Source organism: Marmota flaviventris, chromosome X (assembly GCF_047511675.1).
Source record: "Marmota flaviventris isolate mMarFla1 chromosome X, mMarFla1.hap1, whole genome shotgun sequence".
NCBI classification, from domain to species: domain Eukaryota; kingdom Metazoa; phylum Chordata; class Mammalia; order Rodentia; family Sciuridae; genus Marmota; species Marmota flaviventris.
Window position 1 is genome coordinate 52,210,771 of NC_092518.1, and position 18,450 is coordinate 52,229,220.

Here is an 18,450-nt window from a genome sequence, read left to right on the forward strand (position 1 = left end):
AAGAATATTTAGGTGTTCAGAATATGAACCTTAGAGCTATAGGACAGAAGATTTGGTGTTGGAATACAAGCAAACCTTAAAGATATCATAGGTTCAGTTCCAGACCACCACAATAAAATGAATATTGCAGTAAAACAAGTCATACAATTTTTAGGATATAATTTTTTGTGCATTTAAAAATTATGTTTACATTATGCTATAGTTTAAGTGTACAATAAAATTATGTCTAAAACAATGTACATACTTTAATTAAAAGTACTTTATTGCTAATGTGCTAACAATCATCTGAGCCTTTAGTGAGTCACAGCGTTCTTTAATGATGAAAGATCTTGCCTTGATGTTTATGACTGCTGACTGGTTTCTGAGGTCTGGGGTGACTATGGAAATTTCTTAAAATAAAATAATATTAAAGTTTGCCACATCAATTGACTCTTTCTTTTATGAAAGATTTTTTCTGTAGCATGCAATGATGTTTGATAGTATTTTACCCACAAGTAGAATCTCTTTCAGAATTGGAGTCAACTTGCTTAAATCCTTCTGCTGTTTTATCAACTGGGTTCATGTAGCATCTAAATCCTTTGTTGTCATTTGAATAAAGTTCAAGGCATCTTTACCAGGAATAGTTTTTTAAAAATGTTTTTCAGTTATCAATGGCTCTTTATTTTATTTATTTTTATATGGTGCTGAGAATAAAACCCAGTGCCTCACACGTGCTAGGCAAGCACTCTGCCACTGAGCTACAACCCATCCCTCCAGGAATAGTTTTCTTCTCAAGAAACCACTTTCTTTGTAATTCCTTGTCCATTCAAATTTTATGAGACTGTAGCAGTTCAGCCACATCTTCAGGATCCACTTCAAATTCTAGTTCTCTTGCTATTTCTGCTACATCTGCAGTTGTTGGCTCCACTGAAGTCTTCAACTGCTCAAAGTCATCCATGAAGATTGGAATCAACTTCTTCCAAATTCCTGTTAATGTTGATATTTTGACCTCCTCCCATGAAACATGAATGCTCCTAGCTATATCTGAATCCTTCCCAGAAGGCATTAGTTTCCTTTGTCCAGGTCGATCAGGGGAATCACTATCTATGGCAGGTATGGCCTTATGAAATATAAATAAACCTTGAGAGTAAAAATGATTACTTGATCCACAGACTGTAGAATGGACATTGTGTTAGCAGGCATGAAAACAATCTCCTTAGATATCTCCATCAGAGCTCTTGGGTGATTAGGTACATTTTTAATGAACAGTAATCTTTTGAAAGGAATCTTTTAATGTATGACTATGTAACAACAAATCCCATCAATATGTACAACTATAATGCACCAATTAAAAAATGGGGGAAAAAGAATCTGTTTTCCTGAGAAGTTCATCTCAACAATGAGCTTAAAATATTCAGTAAGCACATGTGCTTTCTCATCTGGGCTTTATTGTTTCATTTATGGAGGATAGACAGAAATCTAGTATAATTCTTGAAGGCCATGGGATTTTCAGAAGAGTAAATGAGCATTGGCTTCAACTTAAAGTCATCAGCTGCATTAGCCCGTAAGAAGAGAGTCAGTCTGTGCTTTGAAACCAGGCATTAACTTCTCCTGTCCAGCTATGAGGATTATAGGTGGCATCTTCTTTCAATATAAGGCTTTTTCTTTTTCTTTGAAAAAATGTTATTTAGTGTAGTCACAAATTCACAAATTATCTTAGCTAGATCTTCTGAATAGCTTGCTACAGCTTCTATATCCTGCTCCTTCCTCTTCTACTTCTATGTTATGGTGATGGTTTCTTTCCTTAGATAACATGAACTAACCTCTGTTAATTTTAACATTTCTTTTGCAGCTTCTTCACCTCTCTCAGTCTTCATAGAATTTGAAGACAGTTAGAGCTTTGTTCTCTATTAAGCTTTGGCTTAGGGAAATAATGTTCTAATTATTTGATCTTCTACTCAAACCAGCAAAACTTTCTCTTTATTGGAGATAAGCCTATTTTTTATGTGTCCATTGGAGTGGACTCCTAATTTCCTGAAGAAGTTTTCCTTTTCATTCACAACTTGGATGTTTGGTGCAAGAGGGCTAGCTTTCAGCCTATCTCAGTTTTCAACATACCTTCCTCACTAAGCTTAATTGGGTTTTAGATTTGTTTAAAGTGAGAGATATTTAACTCTTACTTGAACACTTGGAGGCCACTTTAGGGTTAGTAATTGGTCTTATTTCAATATTCTTGTGTCTCAGGGAATAAGGATGCTGGAGGAAAGGGGGAGAGATGGGGAATATTTAATCAGTGGAGCAGTCAAAACGCATACAACATTATTAAGTTCTCTATCTTACATAGGTCCAGATTGTGGTAGCCCAAAACAATTATTATAGTGACATCAAATATCACTTAGTGCAGATCACCATAATGGATATAACATTAAAAGTTTTAAAGTATTGTGTTAATTATTAAAATGTGATACAGAGACACAAAATGAGCACATGCTATTGGAAAAAAATGGTGTCAATAGACCTGCTTGGTATGAGATTGCCATAAACCTTGAATTTATATTAAAAAACCACTTCAGTATCTACAAAGTACAATAAAGTGAAGCACAATAGAATGAAGTATTTCTGTAGCAAAAATTTGTGGTCAGATTGTAAAGCTGCCTTTTCTGGAAGATGACTCAAACTGAAGCTGCTCAAGAGACAGAGAACAACTAGACAACTCTCTGAATTGGACTGAGTGGAAGAAGTTGTTGGTGGTGTTGTAGAGGATATTTTAAACTTCTGACCTTCCATTTCCTTGGGAAATGACATTTTCAAGGTACATGGCCACAGGAATGGGTTCCCAGTGCCATGATTCAATATAATACTTTTCCTATGATCATAATTGATTGAATCAGAGTAGATCTCAGACTTCCCTCAGCTTTTCAGTTTCTTACCTGAGGATTTAAAATTGGGATGAATGGAGAAAACTTTTTCTGTTATCAAGCTTACTATATGTGCAGCAAATACAACTCTTAACTTCACAAATGGATGTGAAAGAAATGCCACATTGTTATATTTTAGTTTAATTAAATCTGACTCTAAATCTCTACTCTTTTGATCTAGTGGGAAATTAAATCCATGTCATTTTTGTGGGCCTCTCCCACCTCTAAGACACAGAAAGATATGAGAAGCTTCTATGGTCCTTGAATAATTGATATGAATGGATATAACCTTTCATATCCCAGAGAGTACAATGGAAGAATATGAAGGACTTGGCTACATTTTTTGAATGACACAGGACAAACTAGATGGAGAGGAAATAGTCCCACAAATTATGACAAATTTTACTGCTACTTATTTAACTTTGGTGATGTTGAGTGGACATTTTATGAATACCATTAGAGTAGTCTCCCCAAGTCTCTGAGATTCTTCCTTTTTGGTTACTATACTATTCTAATCTATAAAGCCAAGCCCAGAGCCATAGAGATGCCTCTAAATATTTGTCATGGTTGTTTTTATGTATCAACTTGGGTAGGCTACAGTTTCTTCAATGTTCAATCAAATGCCAATCAACAAGGTACAGATACAACTTACAGAAAGGGAAAATCCTTCTATATGTCTAATACGGGATTCATATCCAGAATATATGAGGAATTCTAATAACTCAATAGCAAAAGAAAGAACAATTTTAAAATGGGCCATAAATCCAAATAGACATTTCTCAAAAGAAGGCTTAAAATGGCAAATCAATACATGAAAAAAAATGCTTAAAATCACTAATCATCAGAAAAGTGCAAATCAAAGCCAGAATATCACTTCATCCCAGTGAGAATGGCTATTCTCAAAACAAAGATAACAAATGCTGGTGAGGATGTAGAGAAAAGGGAACACTTGTACACCATTCATGGGAGTATAAATTAGTATAGCCATTATAGAAAACAGAATGAAGATTCCTTGAAAAATTAAAAGCAGATCTACCATATGATCCAGAAATCTCACTATAGGGTATATATACAAACAGAATGAAATCAGTATGTTGGAAAGACCCCTGCATGCCCATGTTCACTGAAGCACTATTCACAATAGCCAAGGGATGGAAACAATAAAGGCATTCATCAATTGATGATTGGATGAAGAAAATGTGGTACATATATACAATGGAATATTATTTAGTCATAAAAAGAATTAAATCCTGTAATTTGCAACAATGTGGATGGAATTAGAGATCATTGTGTTAGTGAATTAGGGCAGGCACAGACAGACAAGTGCCTTATGATCTCACTGCTGTAGAATCTTTTCAAAAGTTGATCTCATACAAGTTGAGAGCAGAAGGGCATTACCAGAGGCTGGGTAAAGTTGGGAAGCATAGGGAAAGGTTTATCAGTGGGTTCTAAGCTACAGGTAGATAGGGGAAAGTTCTCGTGTGCTATTGCATATTAGGTAGCTGTAGATAACAATAATGTATTATATTTTTTAAAGGTATTTTATTTATTTTTATGTGGTACTGAGGATCAAACCCAGGGCCTTGCATGTGCTGGGCAAGCGCTCTACTGCTGAGCCACAACTCTATCCCCTAATATTATAAATTTTAAAAAGCTAGACAGGCACAGTGTCATATGCCTGAAATCCCAGCAGCTCTGGAGGCTGAGGCAGGAGAATCGTGAGTTCAAAGCCAGCCTCAGCAGTTTAGCAAGGCCCTAAGCAACTTAGGAAAGCTCTAATCAACTTAGCAAGGCCCTGTCTCTAAATAAAAAATAAAAAAGTGCTGGGGATGTAGCTCAGAGGTTAAGCATCCCTGAGTTCAATCAAACTAATGATAAAAAATTAAAAGCTAGAAAAAAATGATTTTGAAAGTTTCCACCACAAATAGATGATTAACATTTGAGGAGAGATATGTTTAACCTGATTCAAACATTACATGGTGTATACATGTATTGAAACATTATATGGTACCCCATTAATATGTATATATTTTATATTTATGTATCATTTAAAATAAGTTAAATTTAAAAATTAAATGTAGGTATTGCTGTGAAAGTGCTTTCAGATGCAGTTAAAGTCCAAATAGTTGACTTGAAATAAGGGAGATTATCCTAGTAATCTGGGTAGGTCTTATCCAATAAATTGGAAGGCCTTAGCACAAGAGCTGAAGATTCCCTGAAGAATAAATTCTGCCTGTGGGTAGCAGCTTCAGCTTGTGCCCAGGAGGTCTGGACTACCCTTCCTGATGTTCTCCCCTATGGACTTTGGATTTGCCTAGTCAGTCTTCACAATCATATAAGCCAATTCCTTATAAAAATTTTCTTAAAATATACCTTATATATTATTATCTCTATATATCTACATATGTCATCTATTATATAGATATTGATATTTACAATTGTTACATGATTGAGTTCCCACTTTTCCCAGTCATGGCTGATTAGTTCAAGGTTAGCTAGATCTAATCAAAACTGGTCAATCATATGCCCTCTATTGTAAAGCTATAATTTTGAACTTAGACACAGAGACTAAGTAATACAGTAATACAGTGGAACTATATTACAAGGACAGCTCAAAAACTCCTATTGCTGAGCCCCCCCCCCAATTTCTGTGGTAATCTGAATATTGTGACAGATCCCAGTTTCATGATGATAAATCCCACTTACTTTTTCTTAAGATAAAGTTGGTTTCTGATTTTCACAATTTGACAATTTTAAGTGCAAAGACAACAGGCAGTATTTGGAGGAAGTGGAATTACTAGGATTATTACAATTAGAACGTATTATTTCTCCATGAGATGCTTCACTTTAATTTTGACTGATAGGTACATATAATTGAAACTAAACATCTAAAGAATGATATGAATAATCAGAGTAATAAGAAATGGAATTCTACCTAGAAAACAATCATAGGGTTTTCTAATAAATCTTGGAAAATGTCCTGAAAGAAATATGTGCCTGGATATTGAGGATTGTCTACCAAGGGAAATAAAAGATAATTTTGGATTGGGCTGTCACTCACTAGAGACCCTTTGCTCAGGCCAGAGGCTAAAGTTTTCATAATTTCCCGAGTTGGTGGATACAATACAGATCTATAGCTAGCTATTCTGGTTGTCACTGAGGGCTCAAAAATCAGTTAAGAGATTGGAAACTGAGTAAAGAAGGTGTTATGGGTAGCACCATGGGCCATCCTTCATAAGAAACATCAAATTCCTGAGCAAAAATGTGTCAGAATCAACTTTGTAAAAACTCTGGAAAACAGTCAAAGGTTTACAGCAACCAAGCAAATGCTGAATCAAGAAAAAGGCAACTTTAAAATGGAGGAGAGCTTTGTAGCAGGGGTTTTTTTTTTTAATTTTAAATCCCTATCTTAACTCCTCTTCAGTTCAGCTAGTCTTGAAAAGAAAAACCTACATTTTCAACATAGGATCTGGTTCCTGACTCCAAAGGGAACAGAGCAAATATTATTCTCAAATTTGTCCACATATAAGTGGGGGACATTTAAGGGACTAGTAAAAGGGGCTCATCTCTATTTCTCCTATGTGGAGCTTACTCAAAGTGGAAAAGTATATATGCAAAGGGAATCTTCCAAAAACATTCTAAGGCAAATGAACAGTATAGTGCTACTTGGAACCAAACAATACAGTTGGGTTGTTAAAGACAAAAAATTAGGGTTTTCTAATAAATCTTTAAATAAAAAATTATTTAAAATACTTTTAAATTAAGAAAATAATTAAAATTATTCATGATACTTGTTAGATACATTTAAATTACAGGTGATTTATTTGATTTGGGGGATTATGACAATGAGGTTCTGTAGAAGGTAAGAAAGATTGGGCACACTTCCATATATAACAAGGACAAGTAGAGATTTATAGCTGATGAAAAGAATAGGAGACGGAAGAAACATTAGGGAAGGGGGGATTCTGCCTTGACAGAATTATTATTAAAAGCAGGCCAGGATAATAAGATATTGAGAATGCGGAATCCTTATTCAAATGGGGAATCAGATATCAATGATGAGGGATTTTCACTAAACTAACCCAGCAGGATTCTTTATAAAAATGCACTAAACAAGCAAAGCTAGTAAACTAAGGACAGAGCCCAAGATTAGGGACTAGTCAGTAAGAGGACCCAGAGGAGCCTGACTAAAGCCTGATCAAATGAATGATTTCTTTGTCAAGGTGATAAATAGAGAGATTGAAAGGCTGGTGAGGGGGTGGATATATATTTCCTTGCAAAAATCAAGGGATTCAAAAGCATGAACATATATTTGGGAATTTAGAAAGACCTGCACATAACCAGGGAAGGATACAGTTCCCAAAAGACCTGAGAAGACCCTGACCTTTCAGATCTGGCTTATCTCTATGCTCAGTACAAGCAATAGGTAAAGGATAAGTCGGAGTTGTAAATGGGTTGTCCATGTGTTGAATAAGTGCCCAATACAGAGCCAATATATAATATCTGGGAAATTTTCTCTTTTTTTCTTGCCTTGATATTTTCCTTTTTGCTTTAACTTTAAGCATTCAAGGAAATCTCTGTAATAGAACATTAACTGACCACAAGTTATACGAAAAGAGACTTCAGAGATCATACACAAAAATAATGTAGACTTTACAAAAATAGTCTAGAAACATTACTAAGCAAACAACCACAACCCATAGCAAGCAACAAAAATAAACCACAAAAGGGAACATAATCTAATATGTAGACTTACCCTATTGTAACATTCAAAATTTCCAGATTTCAAGAAAATATTATGAGGTATATAAATGAACAAGAAAGTATGGCCTCTTCTCAAAACAAATTAGCTAAAATGTTCTTGAGAATGAATAGATGTTGAGTTTATTAGGCAAAAAAAATCTATTTTAAATACACACAAACACCTAAAAATCCAGGAAAAGAATGTTTTAAAAAATAGAAAATATCAATAATAATATAGAAATTATAAAAAGGAACCAAACAAATTCTGAAGATGATAAGTAAAGTAGTTACATTGAAAAAAATCAAGTAGACAGGTTCAGCAGCAAACCCTCAGCAAGCAGAAGAAAAAAACAGCAAATATGAAGATGGAACAATCAAAATGATCTAATTTAAGGAGCAGAAATAAAAAAGAATGAAGAAAAGTAAACAGAGCTTTAGAATTCTATGGGCCATCACAGGCTTTATTCCTACCTTTAGACTCAAAATGAAACATTGACTTTTCCTGAATCTTGATCATACCACCTTTTTGACTAAAATGAAAACATTTGTTCTCCAGCTTACTGACATACCTTGCTAATGTTGGGACTTGCCATCCATAAAATGTGTGAGCCAATTCCTTATAATAAATTATAATAATATATAAATAAATCATAATACAAATAAAGTATAACTTTCTCTGAAGAACCCTGAGCAATATAACTACTATAAAACAAACAAAAAACCCAGAAAATAACAATTGTTCAGTGAGAATGTGGAGAAATTGTATACTTGTAGATTAGAATATAAATGATGCAGTTACTATAGAAGATAGTACAATGAATATTTGGGAAAATTACAATATGAGCTAGCAATTACAATTCTCAGTATTCACCTAGAAAAATTGAAAGCAAGATTTCAAAGAGATATTTGTATACTCATTCATAGAAACCTTACTTGCATTAGAAAAAAGAAAAACAACTCATCTATCAGTCAATGAATGTCTAAACCTATAGCATATTATCCAGTCTTTAAAAGGAAGGAAAATCTAACAATGCTACAATGTGAATGAACTTTGATGACATTATAAGTAAAATAACTCCATCACAAAAATATAAATACTGTATGTTTTCATTAAGATGTGTATCTGAAGTTGTCAAATTCACAGGAAAAAAGTAGAATGGTATTTACCAGTGACTTGGAGAAGAATAAAAATGGAGATTTTGCAGGACATAGAGATTCAGTTTTGCAAAACAACAACAACAACAACAACAAAAACTTCTGGAGATCTATTTCACAATAATGTGAATATACTTAACACTACTGAAATATACATTAAAAAGTATTTAAGATGGACACACACACACACACACATTCCATTTGCCCACTGACCTTAAAAAGGTCTACAAAAATTGTTGGAAACTTCAGTATAATACTTTAATTAATGTTCAGAACAACTAGACAGAAGATAAATAAGGAAATAGAGGATTTGAACAACACTATAAACCAACTAGACATAACATATACAGAACATTCCACATAACAGTACTGGAACACATAGTTACAGTATTTTTCTTGTGTATGGTGCTTGGGATCAAACCCAGGGCACTGTCCATGCTAGGCAAGTGATCTACAACTGAGCTACATGCCCAGCTCTGGAACACACATCTTCCTAAAACTGCATATGGAATATTCCTTGGGATAGAGCACATAATAGGACACGAAGGAAGTCTGAATAAATTAAAAATGGAAATCATACAAAGTATATTCACCAAACACTATGAAGTGAAACTTAGACATCAATAACAGAAAGAAATTTCAGAAATTCAAAAATATGTAGAAATTAACACATTCTTGAACCATCAATAACTAATGGTTCAAAGGAGAATCACAAGAGAAATTAGAAAATACTTTGAATCAAATGAAAATGAAAACCCAATATACCCAAAACTTAAATAATATAGTAAAAACAGAACTTAAAGGAGAAATCATAGTTATAAATGTCTACACTAAAAAAAGAAATAGTAAGAACTTGGGATCAGCAAGGTGGTAGTATAGGACTTTCCAGTGCTTATCTACCCAACAGAAACATCAATCTGAATAGCTATCAGTGTAGAAAAATACATTTACGAGAGCCAAGGAAATCAGGTAAGTCATCACAGCACTTGACTGTAGCACAGAAATAAGAAAAGACATTGAAGAGAGTAGGGAGCACAATTTTATATTACCTGCATTACCCTGTCCCCAACCCTGTGCAGCAGATCACAGATAGGAACATGCTTGAGGAAAGTGAGCACTGACCTTTGCCTTAGATTTCAATACTGGACCTGCCCTAGTAAAACAGAGTGCTGAAAGACCCCACCACATGGCCACAGATTCCAGGTCACTACCCTTGGACTGAATCTTCAGGTATTTTCCAGTACCAGGTCAGGTTCCACAACCCTAGGTTCCAGATCTACCTGGTGAACATTGGGATTACTCCACTGCCAGGCTGACCCTACTGGCCCCAGGCTCCAAACTGACTTTAGCACTGGGCTGGCCACCACAACCACAGGCTCAAGGTCTGCCCCTGTGGATCTAATCTCCAGGTCTGCCCAGTGTCATGCCAATCCTTTGGATACAGGCTGTAGGCTAATACCTGTGGAATGAGCCTCCAAGCCCATATAACCACTAGGTGACATTCCACATTCTCTAGGCTGTGGACCTGCCTGGTAGAGTAAGTTTCTTGGCTGCCACAGTGTCAGGCTGAAGCCAGCATCCCCAGGTTCTGGACTGGCCATAGCACTGGGTTAGCACTAGTGGAACTGGGCTTTAGGCCAGTCCTGGGACCAAGCCAGCCACCATAGATTCAGGCATCAGCAGTCCTGAACTCCAGACCAGGCTCAGCACTGAGCTAGCCTCTATTGCCCCAGCTTTCACTACTAGAGCCTAGAGGATCTCTTGCCTCCAAGAGAACTCCTTTGCCAACAGAGATGCAACTATACAAAGATCTGATGCTCTCTGAAGCGTTCCTAGTAAGAAAGTCTTAGAGAAGCCTGAAGGAGATCTTGCTTGGAATGGCTATTCAGGAGCCTGAGTCCCCACTAACTGTCCAATTTCTGCCATAATGAGAATGAGGACAAGGGTGGCCCCCAAACCCTAGGCATCATTCCAAAACCCATGGACCTAGCCTCTAGACTGGCCTCTGTGAATGCAGACTCTCAGTTCACTCAGAACCAGGATAGGCCCTATGTCCTCAGGCTCCAGACCATCCCAGAATCAGGTCAGACCACATTGCCCAGGGCTTCAAACCCACTTTGGTACCAGGTTGACACTCCTGACCTCAGACACCTATGTTAGCACCTATGGACACAATTCAGGCCTACTCAGTGTCATGCTGGCAATTGTGGTCCCATCCTCCAGGCTGGCCTCTCATAGCCCCATGTTTCAGCAAATCCAGGGTGCAATTCCATCCCAGTAGATATTAGTGTCAGGCTGACTCACATGAATCAATGTAGTGAATCTACCCCTGCATACCCAAGACACAGTATGCAGATAGTCCACCCTCATAGGTTCAGGCTTCAGTACCAAATCAGTGCCCATGGATTCAGGTTCCATGCCTGTCCCAGTATACACAGGTAGCAGGCTTACCTCATTACCTGACTGACTGACCTCTGAATACTCAGTCTCCAATAACAGCTCATCCCCTATAGACTGGGGTTCAGGCCTGCCTCTGTAGATACAGGTTCCAGGACCATCCTAACAGACTCAGTCAACATATGTACCCCAGTGGATCCAGGTTCCATGGCCACTCCAAGGAGACAGTCAAACCTACTTGCTGACCAAAGCACCAGACCAGCCTGTTCATGGACTATACATATGGCCTGCCCAGAACTTCCAGATGTGTTCACTGGTAAAGGCCTGTTCTGGGCAAAGACAAAACTGGCACAGACATCAATGTAAGGTAACAAAAGCCAAGGAGATGTAATATCACCAAAAGTACAGAATAATATCCCAATATCTGACCCCAAAGAATTGGAGATATGTGACTTTACCAACAAAGAATTTAAAACAATTGTTTTAAGTAAGCTGAGCAACCTTTAATAGAAAAATAATTAAATGAGATTAGGAAAACAATAAGTAACCAAAATGAGAATCTTAACAGACATTGAAATTGGGCTGGGGATACAGCTCAGTTGGTAGAGTGGTTGCCTCACAGACACTGAAATTATATGTGTAATGAATCAAACATGCTGAAGCTGAAAATGCCATGAGCAAAATGAAAAATTCAATAGAAAGTATCATCATCAGAACTGACCCAACAGAAGTAATCACCTTTGAACTCCAAGACAGGTTATTGGAAAACAGAGTCAGATGAGAAAGGGCATGAATGAAAAATAATGAATAAAGATTACAATATTTATGAGATATCATCCAAAGAGCAAATGTTCAAGTCATAAAAGTTCCAGAAAGAGAAGAGAGAAATGGGTAGAAAGCTTATCTGAATAAATAGAAAACTTTTCAAATCTAGGGAAAGACATAAATATGTATGAATAAGAAAGACAAAGAATTTGATAAAATTAAATCCAAATAAGACAATATCAAGATATGTAATTGAACTGTCAAAAATAAAAGACAGTGAGGCTGGAGTTGTGGCTTAGCAGTAGAGTGCTTGCCTCGCACATGTAAGGACTGGGTTTGATCCTCCACACCACATAAAAATAAATAAACAAAGGTATTGTATCCAACTACAACTAAATAAAATAAATTTAATTTTTTTTAAAAAAAATCAAAGACAGAGAATCCTGAAAGCAACAATAGAAAAGAAGCAAATAACATATCATGTTTCTCAGCAGAAGCCTTACTTGTCAGCAAAGAGTGAAAGAATATAATCAAAGTGCTGAGGATAAAATAAAACTCAAGAAACAATACTATACCTGGCAGAGTTATTCTTCTGAAATGTAAGACATAAAAGCATTTCCAGACTAACAAAAGTTTAGGGAGTTCACCACCAGACCTCTTACCCAAAAACAAAGACAAAAAAGCTAAAAAAAAAGTGCTAAAAGGAGTTGTTCAGGTTGAAAAACTAGATGCTAATTAGTTACACAAACACATATAAAAATATAAAACTCACTTGTTAAAGTAAGTACACAGTCAAATTCAGAATATTCTAATACTTGACAGTGTTGTGCAAATCAGTTACAGCTTCAGTGTGAAGGCTAAAAGACAAAACTATCCAATATAGAAATAGATACAATAATTTGTTAAGGGACATATGATGTGTGTGTGCGTGCGTGTGTGTGTGTGTGTGTGTGTACTGTAACACAAATATATAGAAGTGGAATGTGATGGAGTAAAAGTGTAGACTTGATGAATGTCATCAAAGTTAGGTTGTTGTCAACTAAAAATTGCCTGTTATAGCTATAAGACATTTAATGTAAGTTTCATGGTAACCCCAAAGCCAAGACTTATAGTAGATACACAAAGAATAAAATGGCAAGGAAAAAAAGTATATCACCTTAGAAATCACCTAATTATAGAGGAAAACAGCAAAAGAGATAGAAAGGAATTAATGGATAAAATTCTCCAATCAAATGATGCAGAGTGGCTGAGTAGGAAAGAAATCAATACTCAGCTACATGCTGCGTGCAAGTGACTCACCTCACCAGTAAGGAAACACGTAGGTTGAAAATGAAAGGATGGGAAAAGTTATTCATTGCAAATGGAAACCAAAAGAGTAGTAGTAGCTATAAGTATATCAAATAAAATAGAACTTACATAAAAAATCTAAACTAAGAAAAAGAAGGTCATTAAATAGTGATAAAAGGGTCAATTTGTCAAGAGTATGGAACAACCTTAAATCTTAAGTTACAATTGTAAACTATGCTTTAGACCAAATGGACCTATTATATATAGAACATTCCATGAAAAAACAACAGAATTCACATTATTCTCAGGAACATATGGAACACTGTCAGGATAGATCATATGTTAGATCAAGAAACTAGACTTAACACATTTAAGAAGATTAAAGTCACATCAAGCAACACTTCTGGTCACAATGGTATGAAACTATAAATCAACAGCAGGAGGAATTTTGGAAAATTCACAAATATGTGAAAATTAAACACCATGCTCCTAAAGAACCAATGGGAAAATGAAGAAATTAAAAGGGAAATTTTTTAAATATTGAAACAAGTCAGGCATTGTGTTGCATTCCTGTAATCCCAGCAACTTTGTAGGTCTAGATGGAAGGATTCTAAGTTTTAGGTCAGCCTCAGCAACTTGGTGAGATTCTATCTCACAAAAAAATAAAATAAAAAGGGCTGGATATGTAGCTCAGTGGTAGATTACCCCTGAGGTCAATCCCCAGTACTAAAAAAGAAAAAAAAGGCAAAATTCATGATTCTATACAGTAACAATGAACTATCCAAAAAAAGAATTCAGAAAACAATCCCATTCACAGAGCATAAAAACAACTTAGAATTAAATTTGATCAAGGAAATGAAAGACCTGTACCCTGAAAACTATAAAGTAATGAAAGAACTTGAAGACTCAGATAAATTCAAAGATATCCTGTGTTCAAGGATTGGAAGATTTGTTAATGTTAAAATGTCTACCAATTCAATGCAATTCCAATGATGATTTCACAGAAATAGAAAAACAATCAAGTCATTTGGAACAACAAAAATAAAAGCAGCAAAAGCAATCTTGTGTAAAATAAACAAAAGTGAAGGCATCTTGCCACTTGACTTCAAAATATAATTCCATGATATAGTAAACAAAACAGCATGGCACTGGCACAAAAACAGACACTAGAGCAGTGGGACAAGTAGCAAGTTCAAATATAAACCCACAAATTTAAGGTCATTTGGATTTTTTAGTGGTGCTGGAGATTGTACCCAGAGTCTTGAGCATGCTAGGCAAACACTCTGCCACTGTCATATATCCTTTGATTTTCAGCAAAAGTGCCAAGAACATAAAATGGGGGAAGATGGTCTCCTCAGTAAATAGTGCAGGGAAAACCAGTGCTATCATGTGGGAATGTATCAAGTGTCCTCCAAAGGGTCACTGTGATTAAAGGCTTGGTCTGCAGGGTAGTGCTATTAGGAGATGGTGAAACCTTTCAGAGGTGGAGGCTAGTGGAAGGTCCTAGGTCTTTGGAGATGTGAAGTATTTCTCATGTGACCCCCCTGGTATTTCCTGTAAGAGGGTTGTTACAAAAGAAACAAGGCTAGCCCCACCCAACCTTTTTCTCTCTGCTTCTGTTTGAGATGTGACTGTTTTCTCTTACCTGTGCTTTCACTGTGATGTGCTACCATCTCCTGCTTTCACCAGAAGCCAAAACATGGGGCTGCTTGAACCTGGACTTCTAATTTGCAAAACTTTGAGCTAAAGAAACTTCCTTTTTTTATAAGTAGCGTATGTTGGGTATTTTCTTACCATAATGCAAAACTAATAGAGAAAATTGTTTCTGAGAAGTGGGGACAGTATACTATAACTATACTGAAAGAAGTGGAAGAGCCTTTTTGAATTAGTTGATAAGAAGATGTTGGAAGAATTTGGAGGATCAGAATAGAAAGTGTCTGGAATGCTGTGAGCAGAGTGTTATAGATGATTCTGGTGAGGGAATTGAAGATCATAAGCTGATAGAAATGTGGACAGGAAAGGCCATGATAATGAGTTCTCAGATGCAAATGAAGATTCCTTTAGGAATTGTAGAAAAGGTATTCTTTACACTGTGTCAAAAAAGCTGGATGCATTGTGTTCATATTCAAAGTCTTTGTGGAAAGCTAAACCTAATGCTGATAGACTAGTTTATTTGGCAGAGGAAATTTCCAGGCAGCAAAGCATTCAGGCTTCAACATGAGTATTATTGTTCAATTTTAGTTGAGTTTCACAGTGACCAAAAGGAAGCAGAGTGGAAAAATTTAGAAAATTCATGGTATGACTATGGAAGAAGCAAAGAAATTAGGTAAGAATGTAGCCAAGGAGTGGGTGGTTGAACAGTAGTTTGCTAAAAAGAGATTAGTAGGAATGCTAATCAATAGGACCATAGGAAAGATGCTTTGGGGGAATCTTGGAAGTCTTTGGGGCTGCCTCTCACTTTACAGGCCCATCAGAGGCCTATGAGTGCAAATTTGTTTCATAGACCTTCCAGGGAATTATTATTCCATGAAAGAGGTCCAAGGGCCAGCTCAGATTCTGGCCTACCAACAAAGTGTTCCATGGTTTCTGCAGCCATGATTCAAGTGGGCCCAGGTACAACTCATGCTGGAGGTAGAACTTGACATTGTTCACATGGTGGTGATAATGCTGATTTTACAGGTGTGAAGAACACAAGGGGTTTGAGGGCATGACAGCTTTCACCAAGATTTGAAAGGAAAGCCTGGGAATCAAGGTAGTGTCCTACAGGTTGAAGTCCCTGCAGGTAGGCCCTAGTAGGGTGATGCCCTGTACTGCTTGGGAATGAAGATGAAGTGGAGATTACAAGAAGGTAGATGTGCCAACAATGTGCAACACCTATCAGGCAAAACTGCAGGCAGTATGCAAAACCAGCCTTAGAGAGTTTCCATATGGGCTGTGGCCAACAAAGCCACAGAGCCTTGGAGAACTGCTTTCTACTGTAGTGTTCCCAGGATACCAGCATTGAAACTTTAGAATTCAACATTTGACATGCTGCGTCTTGCTTTGGGCCAATTCTTACTTTCTGTTTGCCTATTCTTCCCTTTTGGAAGTATAATGTTTACCCTGTGCCACCACTGTATATTGGAAATATATAACTTTTTTTTTTAAATTTTACAGGAGTTCACAATTGAAAGAGTTTGCCTTGAGTCTCAGAGGAGACATTGGACTTGGAGTTTTGAGCAATACAGGAATGTAAGACCCTGAGACTCTGGGGAATAGAATTAATACATTTTGCATTGTGAGATAGACATGAGTCCTTGGAGACCAGGAGTGAAATGTTATGGTTTAAATGTGGTTGAGTGTCTGCCAAGAGTCCATTGTGATTGAATACTTGGTCTAAAGGTTGATGCTATTTGGAGATGATGGATCCTTTGGGGGGTTCGGGAGGTCCTTGGGTCACTATGGGCATGGGGTATTTCTCATGCAACCCCATCAATAATTTTCACAAGAGGGTTGTTATAAAAGAAGGAAGACTGGACTCACCCATCCTCTTTCTCTTTGCTCATGCTTGAGATATGACAGCTGGCTCCTATATGTATTTACTCCTACCATGATATGCCACCATTTGTAACCTTAACCAGAGGCCAAACTTAATGGGGGTCACACAATCTTGGACTTTGTGCCTCCCTAAATATAAATTAAATAAACCTTTTTTTCTTTATAAAGTTACCTGCCTCAGGTATTCTGTTAATAATGATGAAAATATGAATAATACAACTGGACATATAAATGTACAGGAATAAAATTGAACACATATCTCTCACTTAGATACAAATATTAATACAAAATTGATCAACAATTTAACAAAGACCTGAAGATTTAAAACAACTTGAAGAAAACATAGGGGAAAAGCTCAATGACATTGATTTTTGGACAACAATTTTTGGATATGAACCCCAAAGCATAGGCAACAAACAGGAAAATAGACAAATAGGATTACATCAAATAATAGTTCATACAAAATGAAGATAATAAGCAATAGAGTTAAGATAAAACTTATGGGATGAGAGAATGTGTTTGATAAAGGGTTACTATAAAAATAAATTAGGAACACAAATAACTGAACAGCAGAAAACAACTAAACTGATTACAACCTGGGCAAAGCATGTGAGTAGTCATTTCTCAAAAGAAGGCATAAAAGTGTTCAACAGAGATGTGAAAAAATATTCAACATCACTATTTATTAGTGATATTCAAATTAAAACCACAATGAGATATCAACTCATGCCTGTTAAAATTTCTACTACTAAAAAGTCAGAAGACAAATGCTGTTGAGGGTGTGGAAGAAAGCGAACCCTGGCAAATGCTTGATGAGAATGCAAATTATCAGAGCCATTATGGAAAATAATGTAGAAATTTCTCAACAAATTAAAAATAAAATAGCCTATGATCCAGCCATACCCCTACTGGATATATATCCAAAGGAAATGTTGAAGAGATATCTGCACTCCCACGTTCATTTCAGCATTATTCACAATAGCCAAGATATGAAATCACCCTTAGTGTCTATTGATAAATGAATAAAGAAAATGTGTAAAATAACTAAATATGTATATAATACATTAAACAAACAAGCGTGTGCACACGCGCGCGCGCGCACACACACACACACACACACACAAGAATGCTATTCAGTCTTTAAAAACAGAAGTCCTGTCATCTGTGACAATTTGCATGAAACTGGAGGATATTATATTAAATAAGTCAGGAGCAGAAGGAAAAATTCTGCATAAAGTCACTTATCTGTGGGCTCTGATATAGTTGAACTCATAGAAGAGTAAACTGTTTGTACCATGGACCTCAACCAGGCAGGGCTAGGGAATTGGGGAAATGTTGGTCAAACAATACAAAATTATAGTTAGATAGGAGGAACAATTTCAAGAGCTATATTGTATAAAAGATGGTGACTATGTTTACAAAGATGTATGGCATTCTTTGGAGGGGGGGGTTCCAACAGAAAGACTTTATTAAAGAAAAAGGAAAGATTAAATTTTTTTTTTTTTTAGTTATGATGATAGAACACCAGAATACACCTCGGCATAATCACAAAAGCATGGAACACAGCCTGCTCTGATTCAGTCCTCAGCACTTTCCCATCACCCCCTATGCCCCTTCCTCCATTCCACCAATCCCTCTTCAATCCATTTACAAGTCATTTTTATTCCTT

The 18,450-nt window shown here is 36.3% G+C and overlaps 1 pseudogene; it reads right to left on the bottom strand.

Moving 5' to 3' along the window:
* Positions 1 to 293: 293 nt before the first annotated feature.
* LOC114081480 (tigger transposable element-derived protein 1-like) overlaps positions 294 to 18,450 on the bottom strand; it is a 51,524-nt pseudogene continuing 33,367 nt past the window's right edge.